Raw genomic sequence first — 20,072 nt, 5'->3', positions numbered from 1 at the left:
TGGGAGAGGCCATGTTGGTGTCTTAGGCCCCGATTTTCCCCTAGCACTATCTTATATGCTTATAGCCACCCTTCATTCCCCACCCCTGCCCCCATCCAGCTCCCTTCTTTCCTTCCTTCATTTGTAAGTTGAGTATGTAAATTGAGCGCATGGCTTCACGCTCCCTTGAACCAAATGCTCTACCACTGAGTATTTTTGTTTATATTATTCTTTGACAGTTCCATACGTGAATACATTTTTATCGTTCCTACCTCCCGTTATCCTCTCTCATCCCACCCCCATCTCCCAGCCTGCTTTTTATTTTGAGATAGGGTCTCCACAAAGTTGCTTCCACTGGCCTTGAGCTTGATCTGTAGCACAGATGTGATTTGGACTTGAGTTTCCAAAGCCCGCACTGTCATGTTCCACTTTCCTATCCTTTGTCTCTAAATCGTTCAGTTCAGACTCACGTGACCCCATCAGAGGAGTGCCATGGAGAATCATGGACAGGTTATCTGGCCTCCAGCTGCCCGTGAGCTGATGAAGCAAAGACCTGCCTGTCAAACTGGGTAAGTGAGGCCTGGATGGGCAGGGAAGCAGGCGGGGTTTGGAGAAATCCGCGTTTCCTGCTACAGTTGCTCATTTCTGCTTTCCTCCCTTTTATCTGCCTCTATTCTTTCCTTCTGAGGCCATGTGGTAAATCAATAAGCGAAGACTCAAAAAGATGTCCAAACAAATCCATCCAATCTGGAATATTCTGAGTGTGAAACGGAAGTTTTGGGTACTTAGGACGAGGACCCCCATAGGACAGGTACTATTCTGCTTTAATGTGTTTACCCAGTTCTTAGAAATATTTTGTAACAGTATCTTTTATTCTCCTGTGGTAATTGTCATCTCCAAGGCTTACTGCCTCTGTCTGCTAACCTAGGTCTAGTCCTGGAAGCTTCTAGCCTCAGTACAATCTAATCTAGGCCCAGAATGTTTTCTGCCTCTAAGACTTGCTGCTGAATAAGCTCACCCTTTCTAGTTCTTTCTGATCTCTATTGAGTTAGCTGAATTGCTCTGCTTGACCTCAAAACCAACAATGTGTTCTTCTCGTTCTCTGGCTTGTTCTATCTTCACCTGTATCTAGCTTATTCTCTCTTTAACCTGTTTCTGTAAAACTCCTCCTCCTCCTCCCCCTCCTCCCCCTCCTCCTCCTCCTCCCCTCCTCCTCCTCCTCCTCCTCCTCCTCCCCCCCTCCTCCTCCTCCTCCTCCCCTCCTCCTCCTCCTCCTCCTCCTCCCCTCCTCCTCCTCCTCCTCCTCCTCCCCTCCTCCTCCTCCTCCCCTCCTCCTCCTCCTCCCCTCCTCCTCCTCCTCCTCCTCCTCCTTCTTCTTCTCTCTTAAGTAGCCCCTCTCTTTCCATCTGTTTTCCTGAGAGTTGGGCAAATCCTATTCTGTCAAAGCTTTCTCTAATTTGTCACTTGGTCTGCCATGCAAGTAGGCGTCACTTTCATGAACACTCCCCTCTACAAACTACCTTCATTGTTTAGGATTATAGGTGTGTACTAAGGGCGTGTCTGAATTCCACCCAGAAGGATGAAATGTGCGCTAAGACTGAGCCACACCACAACTAGAACCAGCTTTTTCAGCAAATAACCCAATCTAAGGGTTCACAGTGTGATCAAATATCCTGTAAGAGTATTTATTTTTTATTTTATGTATGATGTGTACATGCCTGAGTGTGTGTCCATGTGCCACGTACATGCAGGATCCTGTGGAGGTCAAATGACGACATCAGATCTCCGGAACTGCATTTATAGGTGGTTTTGAGCCACCATGCCCTTATTGGAAATTGAACCAGGGTACTCAACAAGAACAGCCAGTGATCTTAACCTCTGAGCCATCCTTCTAGCCGCTATACCAACTCATTTAATCTTCATACCAACCAACTGACTGTTGTCCTGGAGTAAATACCTACAATCAAAATATGGCCTTTGATGTATTAGTTATAAACCACTGTAAAATTTAGTGGCTTGGAAGAACAAACATTTATTTATTCATGCACATTCACATATATTCCAGGTTGGCCTCTAATTGGCTTTGTAGCTGAGGATGGCCTTGAACTTCCAATCCAAGCCCCCAGCATCCAAGTGCTGGGATTTTGTGCATATGCTATCACACCTGGTCTGTATGGCATCCAGGTCTCCCATGAAGCCATCTAGCTATGGTCTCACCTGAAGACTCTTCGAGAGGAGAAGATTTGCTTTCAAGCTGACTTCAAAGCCTCCGTTTCTGACAGACACACAGACTGAATTCTACAGTGTTTGGCTTCAGCTGTCAGTTGGAGCTCTCTTCCACAGCTCACCACATGAGTCTTCTCTGGGCTGATTTACCACAAAGCAGCTGTCTTTCTACAGAGCTGGCCAGCCTGCACCCTAGAGAGTACCTGCAGTCTTTGTACAATGGTAAGAAGAGAAAACCCATTACTTCTGCTCTGCCTCTTCACTTCAGTGGTAAAGTGGTGGCCTAGGATGTGTTACAAGGCCCCTAGTTCCATCCTCAGCACCAAAACAATAGCATAAAAGCAAACACTTTACCCTGCTCAGTGCATCTCTCACCTCAAAGCAGGTAGCCATCAAAATGCACTCCAGGCAGTCACCTTTCACACGGTGACCTCCTCCCTGGCATCACCCAGGACTGTCTGCGAAATGCAGAATTCAGGACTCTGAGTTTGCACTGTGACAAGATCCCAGGCCAGGCCAGTCTGAGATTCTAAAGGAGAAGAGACCTCACTGGTCCCTCTGATTATTGTGGCTGATACTTCCCCTTCCTTATCTCCCCTCAGGCCATGTTAACTTCACTAATATTACAAAGACTATAGAAAGCAATGAACTCTGTGGCCGGAAGGGAGTTGTCCTTAACAGAGGCTGGAGTGACTTTCTCATCAAGTCAGTCCTTGCCAAGTAAGTGTCTTTCAGGCGTGATGTCAGAGGTGGAGAAGACAACCACACAGGATGCTCAGTGCCCTACCCTGCTGGTCAGTTTGACAGCCCACATACTCCACCTCCATCTGGAAACTTCTGTGTTATCCTCCCTTGGCCCTCTGTTTTAGCCTTTTGCCTAATCCCGACCCACTGAAAGTATTAGTGTGAAGAATACCTAAATGAGTCTTAGCTTCCCTTCTTAAAATTCATGACCTTGGCCGGGTGTGGTGGTGCACGCCTGTAATCCCAGCACTTCGGAGGCAGAGGCAGGCGGATTTCTGAGTTCAAGGCCAGCCTGGTCTACAGAGTGAGTTCTAGGACAGCCAGGACCACACAGAGAAACCCTGTCTCGAGAAACCAAAAAAAAAAAAAAAAAAAAAAAAATCATAACCTCACCAGTTGCTGTTTTAATCCATTATAAACACCATTGTCAAGCCTCTGAAATTTTTTCTAAAGTTGCCCCTAGATGTAGGCTGTGTCTAGAAAGAAATTTATAGAAAGAGCCCATCCCTGGATTGAAACAAAGTCCTTCTATGCTTTGAAGAAAATCTCCCCTCTCTTAGATTCTGAGGGAAGCCAATTGGAACACAGGGGAGGCTTTTCCCCATCCTCCCTGCTCTGTTCCCCTCATGCTGTTCATCTGATGCTCACCCCATTGTCATCTTATGCTCACCCCATTGCATCACGCAGCCCAAAGAAGTCTTACAGAGAATACTCACAGCCCAAAAGGCAGGTGGACCCAAGAGCATGCCAGGGAAGATGTCCCTTGGGCAATGGGATTTTCATAGACAAAAGGATGATTGTGTTGGATGGGACAGTGCAACCTGTAATCCTGCTAAGTGCAGAAGCAGGAGGATCACCACACGTTTGAGGTCAACTTGGTCCAAACTGAGTCTTCTAGTCAGGGAGAGATCTTGTCACCAAACCAAACCAAACCAATTAATCAACCAATAAACAAACCAAGCAGAGAAATGTGTAGGACTAGAAGGGATGGTGGTTCTGGGTTATAACTCCCAATAGGATCAAGGAACTGAAGGGCGAGGACAGAAATAAGAGAAGAAGAGGAGGAGGAGAAAGAGGAAAGAAAAAAAGTAAAATTCTAAAGAGCATATTTACGATTCCTTGACATTTATTTTCAGCAAAACTCACTATGAATTGGCTTCAGCACCTCTGCATGCCACCTGGTAGAAAATACTGGAAAGCACTGGGTATAGGGAAACCTAGATTCCAGAGCCCAATTCAGTATCCCACCCCTTTCACCACCTATTTCACGTTTCGTCTGTGGTCACAGGAGAGACAGCTTCAGAATGTCTTCCTGGAGCTCCCTGTGGGTGTTGTTCCTGACTCCACCGGGCCGTACTCACTGCTCTGCGTAAGCAGTGGTATGCTTTCTCAGAAAGGAAGATGTGGGATAGAGGCTGCAGAGGTGCAGTGAGGCAGCACCTGGGCACAAAGTATCCCTCAAATCCTGTGCAATAACAGTGCCGCAGAAGGGACTGCAAACCCAGCTGGAGATAAAGGCATGATTTGGGGCTGCGGGTTAAGAACACATTCTGCTCTTCCAGGGGACCAGAGGTTAGTCCCCAGCAACCATGTCAGGTGGCTCAAAATTGCTTGTAAGTGTAGATCCAGGGACTCTAGCATGTTATTCTGGCCTTTGAGGATAGCTGCATGTGCGTGCGTGCGTGCGCACATGCCCACCCCCCAACACACAAACACACACACACACACACAAATAAAATATGTCTTTTTAAATGAAGGAGTTGGGGCAGGAGGAAGCTCAGTGTTAGAGATATTTGATATTTATTTGGGTTTAAGTTATCTATAAACTGGGTAGAAAAAAGACAAAATGTTTGCTGCAGTCATTCAATTACGAAGTATTAAGGTAATAACTGTAGTCATACAAATAGTGTACTTCACTCCTTTGGGAGAACAGTGGGAGTAGACACAGAGTTTGATGTATCCATCCCGCCACTGAACAAGTTCATAGATAACCCCAGCCTTCTGGTCCTTCTGTGAAACATTGTAACCATCTCTCGTGACTGACTGCCGACTAGACTATGCTATGCAGAGTTGTCACCATAACATCTCACCCCTGGCTAGATCCAGTCGACTGTTCAATATTTTCTTTATTCTCTAATTCCTTACAGTCACTTTCTCTGTTGTGACAGTGACGTATCAGAAGCTCTGACACTGCAGTCATTTCTCTCCTGTGTATAATAAGCTCATGACATTGGTCGTCACTCTGAAAACATGGGTCATGTCTTTTTGCTTCAGGTCTCTGCCAAATTCCTTTAAGACAGTTGATACCAAGTACATGTTCGTAGATCTGAAGTGAACCTAATGTCTGGAACACGAATGAGTCACAGCGTCTGGCTAGCTGGCGTATGGGCTGTGTGCTGGGTCAGTAGGTATAACTTGGAGAAAGTATTAGCACTTTGGGTGTCTAGGGAAATGAGCTTATTGGAGGGTAAATTTACATGCAGTTGAGCTTAATTATTAAGTGTGGCAGTTTAGTTAGGCCACTTGTGACCTCCAGCAACATGCGCGCTTAAAAACATCGCTATTCCCTTTAGACAGCCTGCGTGCTTTCTCAAGCTCCCACATCTTGTACAGACCCAGTGTTAGAGACCTGTATTAGACTTGCCTGTAAGAAACATAACTCTTACCTAATGCTTGTTCTTCTGACTGTGAACCCCCTTTTTGTTTGTCTGTTTGGTTGGTTTGGTTTGGTGTATGGGTAGGAGTGTTTTGTCTGCATGTATGTATGTATGCATGTTGTCTGGTGCCCACAGAAGTTAGAAAGAGGGCATCAGATCTCCTGGAACTGAAACTACAGATCGTTGTGAGCCACCATACAGGTGCTGGGAACTGAACTCAGGTCCTCTGCAGTCAGAGCTCTGAACCACTGAGCCATCTTTCTAGCTCCTGACACTTTAAAGATAGTTAAGATGTCAAACTTATTGTTTCTCCCCAGGACACACAGCGATAACTCACTAAATCATAGCTAATATGTGTTAATAAAAAAAAAGTAACTCCTCTTAAGAATTCCTTGTTTTTTTTTTTTTTTATTCGATGTATTCTTTATTTACATTTCAAGTGATTTCCCCTTTTCTGGGTCCCCACTCCCCGCAAGTCCCATAAGCCCTCTCCCTCCCCCTGTTCCTCCATCTACTCCTTCCCACTTCCCTGTTCTGGTATTCCCCTATACTGTTGCACTGAGTCTTTCTAGAACTAGGGGCCACTCCTCCGTTCTTTTTGGACATCATTTAATATGTGGATTATGTCTTGGGTATTCCAAGGTTCTAGGCTAATATCCACTTATTAGTGAGTGCATACCATGATTGATCTTTTGAGACTGGGTTACCTCACTTAGGATGATGTTCTCCAGCTCCATCCATTTGTCTAAGAATTTCATGAATTCATTGTTTCTAATGGCTGAATAGTACTCCATTGCGTAAATATACCACATTTTTTGGTATCCATTCCTCCGTTGAGGGACACCTGGGTTCTTTCCAGCTTCTGGCTACTCCTTGATTTCTTTTTTATGACAGCATTTATTTCTTCTACAGCTTCCGTTAAAGTCCATCCTACTTCATTGTGTGTCCTGGGCACTCAGGGCTGCAGAAAGCTCCAATGGAGATGGTTATTTCTTGAAATCTGCATATTATTCTCAGAGGTGTTGACTGCTGTTCTGATGTCCCATCTCCCTGTTCCCTGCTGGGTGGCATTAATGATGAGGTTTCAATGTTAGTTTCCTAAGTCCTTGTCTTGCCTGTTCCTAGAGACATTTATTCATCTTTGTCCCAAGTAACCTTGTTGTATAACTATATCATATCATCTATATCATCTGTATCATCTATATCATCTATATAACCTATATTATCTATATCATCTATGTCTTTATGTTGTATGTGTGTAGATTAAAAGACAATTCACAGGAGTTGAGTGTTTCTTTCCACCACATGGACTCTGGATATTCAACTCAGATCAACAGGCTTGGTGGCAAGCAACTCTATTCATGGAACCACCTGGGCCACTCCTTACAATGTTGAAGTCAATGAAAATGTGATGGCTTCCTTATTACTTCCCATTTTATGAGCAATGCTTTATGAATTCAGTTGTTCATCTTGACCTTTTAGGACCCCATGGTGGGACAAGGTCTACCATTTCAGAAAGACTTCCTCTGGCACCCTCTTCACAAGGCCCTGCTTGTTTACAACTTCTCTCTGACTGGAGAAATGGAAACCAGATGTGCCCTTCTTTGCAGGTTAGATCCATTGTCTCTGGTGTGTTGGTCATGCTGGCCATTCTTTCGAATTGTGAAGGTATGCTGTGAGTTAGCCACCATTTTCTGTATCATCCTCTGCCTCACATATATTCAGATTTAGGGATTATTTTGGTAGAAGTTGAGTCATAAGCTCATCATTGGAAGTTTTGAGAAAAAAACCCATTTAAACCCTCAAAAGACATCATCATATATCCTGAACATGGGGAATGCATTTGTTGAAGCTGGTCAGACTTACTAGTGGTGTAGAATCACTGTTTTGGAGATCTTTGGCCCAAGATCAATTTGGGTATATTTAGAATAATATTAGAAGAAACAACAGAGTCCTAAGTGAAACACAAGTGCATTTTCTTTATCTGTGTACATGAAATTATATTTCCAGGTAGACATTTTATCTCAGTTTCCATCTCTGTGAGCAGCCCTACCACATTGTCCTCTCATAAGAACGCAGGATAGCTTTTGTCTTGTGTGTACACGGCTCTTGCTGAGAGTGGGTGTCACATACCCATTCCCCATAAGAATGATTTATTGTGCTTGTCTCCTTTGCTTTACCTTGAATTGTAAGTCACATGTATGCTGTTTTGTTCTTCCAGTTAGATTACCTCATTGGGTTATTTATTACCTCAACTTCTTTTTACATAGTTGTCTTCTACTCTTCTTATTCCCATGTGTTCTTTTTTTCACATTGTTCACAAAGGTTGTCCATTGTCATGGTTTACTACTGCTCCATGTTCTACCTGAATGTGCTCCATGTTTTACCTGACTGTGCTCCATGTTCTACCTGAATGTGATCTATGTTTTACCTGACTGTGCTCCATGTTCTACTTGACTGTGCTCTATGTTCTACCTGAATGTGCTCCATGTTCTACCTGACTGTGCTCCATGTTCTACCTGACAGTGCTCCATGTTCTACCTGACTGTGCTCCATGTTCTACCTGACTGTGCTCTACATTCTACCTGACTATGCTCCATGTTCTTACCTGACTGTGCTCCATGTTCTACCTGAATGTGCTCCATGTTCTACCTGAATGTGCTCTACATTCTACCTGACTATGCTCCATGTTCTTACCTGACTGTGCTCCATGTTCTACCTGAATGTGCTCCATGTTCTACCTGAATGTGCTCCATGTTCTACCTGACTGTGCTCCATGTTCTACCTGACTGTGCTCTACATTCTACCTGACTATGCTCCATTGTACAGAGCCATATTGGGGCAGTCTTGCACTTGGTCAGAGTTTGACTTTGGTCAAGGTTAACTTCTCCCAGTTAGCCAGGATCCTGCTCCACCTAGGGTGGAGTGCACGTAGTAAAGGTCAAGTTCATTGTTCCTCCAGGTATAGGGAGTCCTGAATTAAACAGGTGACCCACCCAGCTGCCGGAGCAGTCAAGACGAAGACCTCCAAGAGAAGCTAGACAACTTCCACCGGAACTCAGCCTGGAGTCTGGGGGGAAGGGTTTGCCCGAACTGTTATAAGGTCTGGCGCCATTAAAGTTTACGGCTTTGATCAGTGAACATTGACTTAGCCGTACTTTCTTTTCGCCGCTCTTCCCTATGACCCCAAAATTCTCTCAACAGGTAACCCAGTTTACATGTGGCTGCGGGCGGCTACATAGTGGCGCCTGAACGTGGGAAGACCTGGCACGAGAGAATTTCTTGAGGTAGCCCTATCCAGCGAAGCTTCGTGGAAAAGGTGAAAATTAATGGTGTCCGCACGGTAAGCAACATAGAGGGCAAAACTAGCGCTAGTGAATTCGTGTCTATGGTTGTGAGTGCAGGAATGGATACAGTTTTTCAAGCATACTGCGTGGACCCAGCGCAGGACTGCTTGGGTTGATAAGATAGGGAAATATGGGGAAGGAATTTGGTAGGCATTTGCCCAAAGCTCGTAAGAGCTGATTTCGGCGAAAAGAAAGGGGTTTTTAAAAATAGGCATATGTCCACAGCTTCTAAGAGCTGTTTAAAGAGGAAAATGGATGCAATTGCTTAACAAGCACGCTTAACTTTCTGTGTATCTTTCCGTGTTTGTCCCGGTGCACCGACCGACCGACTGTCTATGTGTATGTTTATGTCCTCTCTGTGTCTTTGTGTGAATGACTGTTTCATGTTAAAAAGAAAAAATTGGTAAAGATTACATCTGCTGGTAACCTCTTGAGCTAGCCACAGTTTGTGTGGGGATTGATTCAAAGCCACGCCGCGGCAGCGTAGCTCACTCACCCAAGACAGAAACATGGCTGGGGAAAAAGCCGCTCTTAAAAGCCCAGAAACCTCGAGATTTGGGAAGACTTTGGTTTGGCTTGTGAAATTCATGTAGTCGCTTTATACTTGTTTTTAATTGGTTTTAATGATATAAGGCTTTACATTTCTTGACTAAAGAGTTATAAATTAATTGGTTATTATGTAAAAGGTATAGTGTTATTAAGAAAAGGTTAGTTTAAAACTGGTAATTCAGTGTTAGAGCCATCTTAACTAACTACACGTGGCCTAACGCCACTCATGCTTTGTTCTTGTTTATAATTGGATTTAAAGGTATATTTTGCATGTCTTGACTATAGAGTATTGGCTTAAGTCACTGCACATGATTTAAAAGGTATAATGTTATTAACAAAAGTCAGGTTAAGGCTGGTAGTTTAGGGTAGTCGCCATTTTGAACACGTGGCATGATGGTTAAGGCTGGTAGTTTAGGGTAGTCGCCATTTTGAACACGTGGCATGACGATTAAGGCTGGTAGTTTAGGGTAGTCGCCATTTTGAACACCACATGGCATGACGCAATCCAGGAAATACAGGCCTTTGGGACGCTCCTAAATTGGCATGGTGTTTCATGTGAATCTTGGCCTGGAGATTAGACTTAATGAAGATTAAGATTTAAAATATTGTCTCTTTAATAAGTTACACTGTTATACACTTGAACATAAGAACTGGCAGACAAACCTTGTGCTGTAAATATGTGTTTGCCATTGATTTTAAAGAAAATAGATTGTTTAAAATTGAGATTTGCTTCCAAAATTACAATTGTGCTCTAATATTGCAAGAAAACATTGAGTTACAATAAAAATCAGTGTGTCATTGGCTACAGTTTTCAGTTTGCAGGCTCGTAATTAACATTTTGTAATTAAGATAATTTTGAGAGTGATACAGCTATGGGTTTTAGAGGCCCATTGCCTCTTTTCCACAAGTTTATAGGCTACAATGGTAGGAGCAAAATTTAACCCTCCAAGATTAAAAAGGATATCTCTGTAGAAATGTATTTGATATCAAGTAGGTTCCTTTGACCATGAAATTACAGGTTTCTTTTGTTTAATCCTTAAATTGTCCTTGTAGGTTTGGGTCTGGTCTTAGATAAAAGGCTCAGATTAGAAGATATTTACATTTGAGGAATCTCATACAATGTCCTTGCCAAGGACTCAAGGTGGATCCTAGGGCAGATAAAAAAATTTACATTTGAGTTAATGCAAAGCTTAGAGCTGCCTCAGGGGAAGCTAGTGAGGAAGTTTGGAGAAATTGTTTCTGCCTTACCGGCCCCACATAGGGAGTGTTTGGCTTTAAAAAAAAAAAAAAAAAAAAGGTTTTTGACTTATCCAGGTGTGGGTTAAAATGCAGTTCAAATCTATGAAAGGTCAAGGAGGCTATAAAAGCATTAACATTTGGCCTGTCTACTCCCTATAAAATTATTGTAAATTTAAAGGGTTGGTTTTTTGCTTTACATTCTGATAATTATAAAAGCATTTGCTTCTAATTTTAAAGAGACAACAAAACAATTTCATTAGAAAGTTTTGCCTCAAGGAATGGCTAACAGCCTTATGTCTTGTGAGAAAAAAAGTGTTTTGTCTCTGTTTTTATACTAGAAGTTAAGATCTTAAAATTTTCAGTGTATAATGTTCATAGAATGTTTGTTACAGGCCCTTGCTCCTATAGACTTTTAGAATTTTTAGGTAAATGGCTTTCAAAAGTTGTTAGGATATATTAATTGGCTTTATCTTATTTACCTCATTTTAAGCTTGCCACAGAAGGTCTTAAACCTCTGTTTTCAAGGTAGGAAACGTTTGTTCCTTGCTTCAAGCAACAATCAAATTTATTATTAATGGTTGGTCTATTACATGGCAAGCATTTTTAGGCAAAATTAATAATTGTTATCCAAAAGATAATTTGTACTATCAGATCACATGTTTATTCCTTTAAGTTTCTCCCTGCTTCAACACAGATACCTGAATTGGGTGCTATAGCAGCTATTTTTAAGATGTTAAAGGTCAAGCTTTTAATAATAGTAGATATACATAGCTCATGGTTTATAATTGCTTAAAATTGGTCCATTTTTAATACTGCTAATTCTTAATTTCTACAGTTTATACAAATGTGATTCAAATTTCTAAGAACAAAGGATATGTTCTCTAAATGACTGTCCTTTAGGTATTTGAAATAATTTTATATTTTGTGCACATCAAATTATAAAGATTTGTTCTTGATGTCCTCAATTTCTACCTCTACCACGTAATGGTGTTAATCCTAGAGGACTTAGTTATTACAGATAAATGATATTCATATTTCTAATTTAAAAGATAAAAAAAATATGTACATGTGACTAATGATTCATTTTTAGGCTGTCTAGTTGCAACTGCTCTAACAGAAAAAGCAACTATATTTTATATAATTACATAGTTATTGCCTATGTTATGGTTTATACTTTGTGTTCCAACTTCAATTAATAAAACAATATCTTGGAAGAAAGAAGAGAGGGGAAATCGTGTCCCTGTACATCTCATTTATATTATGCTTGCATGTTTTTAAGAAAATTTTAAAATTTAGATGCCAAGAAACTCCTTGCTAAATGTATATGACATCTTGTAATTAGGCATATTGATATCTAGGTGAAATGAAGGAATTCACTTACTAACATATGCCATGATCCTGATTTAATATTGGGGGAGAAGGCATGTCCTCTGTTTTTTCCACAGAATGCTGCAGAAGATATGCTGACTGTGTGCTTGCTGAATGCCCAGACCATGGTAACATAAGAGCTATATTGGATATATGTTCTTGACTTACCTCAATTGTTAAATGTCCCAGGTTAGATAAATTGCCTAGCTTCAAGCTTTTAGACTTTGTGGGACAGAACATGGAGACTGTTATGCTAGCTTAGGAAAAATTAATTAAGAAGAGTTAAAATGACTCTTCTCCTTATTGTGCTCAGCTGACTCAACCATAGACTGGTCTAGAAATAATTCCAATATTGAAGATTCCAATTTTGAAGATGGCTAACAATCTTCAGCCAGCTGTGTTAATTTAACATATAGTCTCCACTTTTCCTGAGAAGTAACAGCTTAATTCTTGATTCACAAGGCTACCTCTCCCACCTCAGAGGCCAAGCTTTGGATCCTTAAAGTTGTTAATTTACAACTGAATTGGATACTTCTGGGACAAGTTAATCCTATTCCACCTTTAACTCTTGACCTTGTCTGTTAAGCAGACTGGCTGTCTCCACCCAGGCTCACCTGGATGGAGAGATTACATGTCTGTTAAAGACACTTGCAGACCCCCCTGGCTTCAAAACTTACACAAGTGGATCTCCAAAGAGGGAGCCACATAGAACTCAGATCTATGTGTGTTTGTTTTTGAACAAACATGGGTACCAGCGAGACGTGCGAGGCAAAGCACTGCATGGGGAGGTGAATTTCTGCTTCTGAGTCCCCAGGAAGTACACCTAATTGCATAGGGGTTAACGTCGAGAGGCTGTCCTTAAAATAATAAGGGAGCCTATTACCCCTCCTCTGAAAAAGACGTTATACAATATTTAAGAGGAATTACGGTCAATGCTTCCCCTCCTGGTTAAGGCCCGCCTTCTTATGAAGGATATTTATCCACTTGTTTTCTACCTCCTCGTGTTCAAATTAAAAAAAGGGAGGACATGTACAGAGCCATATTGGGGCAGTCTTGCACTTGGTCAGAGTTTGACTTTGGTCAAGGTTAACTTCTCCCAGTTAGCCAGGATCCTGCTCCACCTAGGGTGGAGTGCACGTAGTAAAGGTCAAGTTCATTGTTCCTCCAGGTATAGGGAGTCCTGAATTAAACAGGTGACCCACCCAGCTGCCGGAGCAGTCAAGACGAAGACCTCCAAGAGAAGCTAGACAACTTCCACCGGAACTCAGCCTGGAGTCTGGGGGGAAGGGTTTGCCCGAACTGTTATAAGGTCTGGCGCCATTAAAGTTTACGGCTTTGATCAGTGAACATTGACTTAGCCGTACTTTCTTTTCGCCGCTCTTCCCTATGACCCCAAAATTCTCTCAACAGGTAACCCAGTTTACATGTGGCTGCGGGCGGCTACACTCCATGTTCTACCTAACTGTGCTCCATGTTCTACCTGAATGTGCTCCATGTTCTACCTGAATGTGCCCCATGTTCTACCTGACTATGCTCTATGTTCTACCTGACTGCCCTATTAGTATATTTTATTTGCTTGCCCTCATTAACTTGTTTTCTTCTATTTTTTTCTTAACATTTATATGAATATCTTACCATTTTTGTTTTTAAGATGGACAGCCTTTGTCTAAATGAAGTAGATGGTAAAAAAATTACTGAAATCTTGTTCGGTAACAACTACAAATGCCCCAAGCACATAAAACTCTTATGAGAAGTTTTTGCCTACTTGTTTGCATTAGTCTCGGAACTTATAATCTAACAAGAATGGTTCTCACATATTTCTGCATCTGAAACATTTACTGACCCTCTAGCTTCACCTTAGGGAGTTATGTGTGGTTGTATTCATGTGTGTGTGCATACACATATAACATATATACTCAGGGCTAATTGAATCAGCTGATTCTGAAAAGTATTTTCTAACCCCTGGTTGATACTTGGCTGACACTTCTCTACTCTACGGTGTGATGTTTACTAAGTGAAAATGAGAGAGGCCTTTGCAGTGGTGCTCTTTGCTCTGTAAGAGCGTTTGTTCCCTGGAGCCAGAAACCTGCTGGTTCAGATGCTAGTCCTTGATCTGAGCCTAAGGCTCTGGATGTGCAACTTATAGCCTATGTAATGTCAGCCCAGGTCACCAAGGACAGCCTGACTCAGGAGGAAGCAGCCAAGGCCACTAGCCCAGTGGCTTGGTTGGCCAAGCAATGCAATGCATATGGGGGCTTCTCTTCCACTCAGGGAACAGCCTACTTTCCTGCCACCGTCAGGTAGGCTTACATCTGTGGAGATGGGGAAATATCTCCCTTGCCCCCTTATAATCTTATAGAAAGGGCAAAAAGGCCTATGAAAAGTGTATGAAAGGGTTAATAAAATCAAGCCATGTGAACATGCTGTTTTAAGGTAAGTCCACCAGAGACTACCACATAGGCACTCTTAGAGCAGAAAAGACTATTTCTGGCTGGCAGCTCTATGGGGAACTTGCCTAAATCCTGTATCTTTAAGCCTTACAGCCGTTTGTCTTTTATGCACAAAAGCCACATAATGGTTGTCGCATTTCAGCCAGCAAGAAGCAGAACTACAGAAGCCAAAAAGCAAAGCACATAGGGACTCTCCTGGAACTATGGACTAAGTCTTCGATTGATTGAGTCTGTGTTTTTATTTTGGCAGGTACTGGGGACCTACATGCTGGGATTTAGGGTCAGAATGGTGTCTCTAACATGATGTCAGTTATGCTAAGGTCTGCTGGCCTGTTACAATGTGAGTAGTACCAGATGAATTTGGTTTTCCATTTAGAGCAATGATTCTCAAGCTTTCTAATACACTTCCACAAGTTATGGTCACCCCCAACCATAAAATTATTTCGTTGCTACTTCATTACAGTAATCTTGCTACCGTTGTGAATTGTAATATAAATATCATACGCAGGATAGCTGATATGCCACCCTTGTGAAAGGTCATTTCACACACACACACACACACACACACACCACCAAGGAGTCACGACTCACAGGTTGAGAACCACTGTTATAGAGTGCTTTTATATGTGTTCTGATAAATAATTGTCAATTTGACACAAGCTAGAGTCATAAGGAAGAGGGATCCTCAACTGAGAGAATGCCTCCATCAGGTTGGCCTGTAGGCAAGTCTGTAGTACATTTATTTACTTGTTTAATGATGTTTACTGCCCCAGCGCCCTGTGGGCAGTGCTATCCCTGAGCAGGTGGTCTGATGTGGTATAAGAAAGCAGGTTGAGCAAGCTAATAAGCATCATTCCTCCTTGGTCTCTGCTTCAGTGCCTGCCTCTGAGTCCCTGTCCTGTTTGAGTTCTTGCCTTAATTGACCTCAATGATGCACTGAAATTGAGTCATGTAGACCAAATAGACTCTTTCCTCCTCAAATTGTTTTTGATCATGGTGTTTATCATGGCAATAGGAACCAAACCAGGACAACATGTAAATAGGATGCCCATAATTATGGCAACATTTATATATTAACAAATTATAAAGCCTATTAAGGGATCTGTACATATAAAAATCGAGGGTTCATAGGCACATCCTCTTCTACTATTGCAGGTACTGGAAAGTTAATAAGATCTTCACTCCAAATGTTCACAGTATAGATGGAAAGCTAGGTCACATTTCATATAAAGGAAAGAGCCAGGCTTCATGGTGCATACCTTTAATACTAGCACTGTGGAGACAGAGGCAGGCAAACCCTGTCACAAAATATATAAATCAAAGAGGATCTGGAACCTAACTTCATAAAGGTGCAAACTATATCAAATTGAATGGTCAGAGAGTGTGAGTGCGCACTCACATCATCAGCTTGAAGGATAAGAGTGCTCTGGGGGGGGGGGGGTTGGATCAAACATACTGCCATCAAGCTACATGCCCAGGATAGAATAAAAAACAAACAAAACCAAAACACCAAAAAACAAAACCAAAAACATTTCACAAGTGGTTAAAGGAGAGTGATTAAATGGACATATAAAACTTTGGTAGGCAACTATGAAAGGAAAGGAAAATGAAGTGAACAGAGACACCAACTTGTAAAACTGTAGATTGGATACTGGGAAAACTGGTTTCCTTGGAACCAATGGAACATAAGTCAGCTGGAAACCAATGAAGCTCATATTATGAAGGGCCTTAGACGGCAGGCAGGTACTGCTGTGCCCATTTTGTGAGCCCCCATGGACCACTGAGGAGCCAACTCCAATGCAATATACACAAGGGTCTTTATTGCTCACACTATCACCACTGACACAGCAGGATGGAAGTATGAAGCCCTGAGCCCAGTTGCAAGCAAGCATTTATAGAGGCAAGCAAACAAGCAACGGAGTTTCCAGCTTAGCACACATCAGATTGAGGAGCTATTATGGAATTTGTTGCCTTTTAAAATGATTGGTTAGTGCTGGGAGCCAAACCATAAGCTCTCAAAAGTAACTATCTCTAGGTACAACTGTAACTTCTGCTTTCTTCCTGATTGGCAGTTGTTAGGGACCGACCCGGAGACCAGTGCTAGGTGCAGGCCTGGTGGTTAACTCCAGTTCAACCTTAAGTCAAGTTCTTTAAGATGGAGCCTGAACCCAAGATGGAGTTGGTCTGGCCCCTCATTATATAATTCCAAGAGGCTCGTGGTGGCTGGTTATGGTTTCCACCTATTGTTTGTTATGTGAGGTAGTAGAGGAGGGAGACCCAGGACTTGAGAGAGACCAGGAGACTGTTGCATAGAACTAGGAGAGTAGCAGGAGGTGATAAAGAAGAAAGGTAGAATTTATGATAAATTTGAGTGTATCAAAAATTATATTAGAAACCTGGCAATGATGATATATATCTTTAATCCCAGGACTTGAGAGTTAGAGGCAGGCATGTTTCTGAATTTGAGGCCTGGTCTACAGAGAATGTTCTAGGACAATCCAGCCTACACAGAGAAACCCCAGGCTCAAAAACAAACAAACAAACAAACAGACAAACAAACCCAAACAATCTTAGTGCTCAGAATAACTCAGTGGCAAGGCACTTGCCTAGCCTGAGCAAGGCCTTGAGTTTGTGTAAATGTAACTTTTATTCTCTGGAGGCTTACTGCTGAATAAGCTCACCCTTTCTAGCTCTTTCTGAACTCTAGCTGGCTGGTTCAACTTAGCTATTCTGGCACAAACTCCTTTTTAAGCTGACTGATTCAGTCTGGCTTCTCTTGGCTTCCGATTGAATTGCTCTACCTGGCCTCATGTTATGCCTGTCTCTCTGTCACTGTCTCTATCTCTCTGTCTCTGTCTCTATCCCTTCATTTCTCTCTCTCTCCCTCCCCCCCATCTCTCTCAAGTAACCTTTCTTTTCTATGCTGTTCTCGTGTGAGCTGGATGTATCCTATCTCTGACTAATTCTGTCAAATCTTTCTCTTATTCGTCACTTTGTCTGCCCCTCAATTAAGAAGTCATTTTCAATAAAGGCTGTTTCCTTCTACAAACTAGCCTTGCCTTCATTGTTAGGGATTAAAAGTATGTTTTAAGGGCATGTCTACATTCCAGTCACATCATACTGTAATTCAGGGCATGTTTGCATTCTAGCTAGATCATATAGACCTAGAAAGTTTTTGGACGTGATCCCTTACCAAAGCAGCCATGTTGCTGAATTAAAATTCCTTTACAGGTTTGATCTACAGAATACTCATTTCTTATACACACAAGTACACACACATGTGCAGCTTATCATAACAGAGCAGTACACACACACACATGTGCAGTTTATCATAACAGAGTAATCATCAGTACATTATCCTGAATATTAATTAAATATCTAACATGTAAAAATTACTTGCATGAAGAAGAAAATGTATCCCTGTCCTTGTGGAAATTATAAATTGATTTATTGAAATTAGTGTCAGTAGTAGTAATGTTTAACATGTAAAGGAGACCTAGGTGGAAGAGTAAGCTAAACAGATGAAAGTGTTTATAGAGATAAAGAAATATGCATATATATATGTATATTTATATAAAAGAGTTTAAATATGATAACAGCAGTCTTTTTGTTTGCTTTGGGTTGGGTTTTTGTTGTTGTTGGTTTTGTTTTTTTGTTTTTTTGGGGGTTTTTTTGGTTTTTTGGATTTGGTTTTTTCGAGACAGGGTTTCTCTGTATAGCCCTGGCTGTCCTGGAACTCACTCTGTAGACCAGGCTGGCCTGGAACTCAGAAATCCGCCTGCCTCTGCCTCCCAGAGTGCTGGGATCACAGGCCTGCGCCACCACCGCCTGGCTGTCCAGAAACTTTTTATGTAGACCAAGCTGGCCTTGAACTCCTGCCTCTACCTCCTAGTTCTGGCATTTTAGGTGTGAACCGCCACACCCAGCCAATTTAACCGTCTTTTTTTTTTTTTTTAATAAAAAAGGGGGGGAAAGATATAGTTCTATGCCTGTTATTTCAGGGAATTTCTTTTGTTGTTTTTCCTTAGGGAATTGAAAAAGTTTTTATTTATTTTCAATTTTTGCTGTTGGGGATTGAAACCTGGGCCTTATACCTGCTAAATACACAGTCTGTTGACTATACCCCAGGCTCTCAGGGACATTTTTGATCAGGAAAGATGACTGTTGCCTGTATCCTCCCCCAGCACTTGCGCTAGGTTTTGAACCTTTGCCTTAATCACTAGTTCTCAGTCTGTGAAGTTCCTGGCCCTTTGTTCTTAATAGAACAATACAGCTTCCTGTTTTTCCACCTGGGAGCCGGGGCTAGCCCGCACCTGGAGATAGCCTGGGGTGGAGCCTGAAGTCTGCTGAGCTGCCTGACCTAAGAATTCCTAAATTAAACAGGTGACCGGCCCAGCTGCCTGAGCAGAGGAGTCAACAAACCGCCAGACCACTTCCCTGAACTCACCTGGAGCCTGGGAGGAGGGGCGCGCCCAGACTCTTAATTGTCAGACCTCCAGTAAACTCCTCGATCTGCAACTATTGTCCTGGCCTCCGTTCTTTTCGCTGTGGCCCCATCTATTCCCCACCTTCTCTTCCAGGAACCCAGTTCGCAGTAGCTGCTGGCAGCTACAGTTGCCTAGCCGTGTGTGTGTGTGTGTGTGTGTGTGTGTGTGTGTGTGTGTGTGTGTGTGTGTGTGTGTGTGAATATTTTGCCAATCGGTAGTAGAAATCTTTAGAACTCTCAGTGACACATGCCTATCAGAATTGCTTTTTACTAAAATCCTTAGCAATTATAAGAAATCTCTGTGTATCTCTGTGTGTATGTTTGTTCGTCTCTGTGTGTGTGTTTGTCTCTCTGTGTGTGTGTGTCTCCCTCTCTCTGTCTCTCTCCGACTCTCTGTGAGTATGTGTGTGCATGTCTATCTGTGTCTCATCTCTCTCTCTCTCTCTCTCTCTGTTGTGTGTGTGTCTGTCTGTCTCTTCACAAACACACACACACACTCACACAGACCCTGAATCTTCAGCCAGTAGGAAGGCCCTTCTGTTGACTTGCTTTGGGAAGTTGAAACAATAATGCTCCCCTGGCTTCTGCTCATGAATGGGTAGACAGCTTTACAGGTGAAGCTTGTTTGCTGCCTCCACAGGGCAGCCCCACCTTCCTACTTCACAGGGCAGTAATGCTGTCTAAATATGTTTGGTCTTTTGAGGATATGAAAAGTGAAGTTCTTTAGTCTGTAATACATATTTTATGGTGTCAAGCACGTAGAAATTCTCACAGTAGAGAGTAGAATGTAACAAGTTTCATCTAGCACCCCATTCTCTTCCTCTTTATTGTGTTTTTGAAATGGAAAGCTTCAAGCTATATATACTATGATATACTCTTAGTAATGGTCTGTCTCCTTCACAGATAAAGAAAAAGATTATTGGGGCTGGAGAGATGGCTCAGTGGTTAAGAGCCCTGACTGCTCTTCCAGAGGTCCTGAGTTCAATTCCCGGCAAGCACATACATGGTGGCTGACAACCATCTGTAA

The 20,072-nt window shown here is 42.3% G+C and overlaps 1 long non-coding RNA gene across 1 annotated transcript; it reads left to right on the top strand.

Annotated features, from left to right (window-relative positions):
- Window positions 1-395: 395 nt before the first annotated feature.
- LOC127677618 (uncharacterized) lies at window positions 396-3,263 on the top strand. The gene is made up of 3 exons (XR_007976520.1): window positions 396-548; window positions 668-790; window positions 2,045-3,263. It is a non-coding gene; the product is annotated as an uncharacterized LOC127677618 (long non-coding RNA).
- The last annotated feature ends 16,809 nt before the right edge of the window (window positions 3,264-20,072 follow it).

The sequence above is a fragment of the Apodemus sylvaticus genome, chromosome 2 (genome assembly GCF_947179515.1).
Source record: "Apodemus sylvaticus chromosome 2, mApoSyl1.1, whole genome shotgun sequence".
NCBI lineage: Eukaryota > Metazoa > Chordata > Mammalia > Rodentia > Muridae > Apodemus > Apodemus sylvaticus.
The sequence above is the reverse complement of the archived record's forward strand: the minus strand, read 5'-3'. Positions and strand labels throughout refer to the sequence as shown.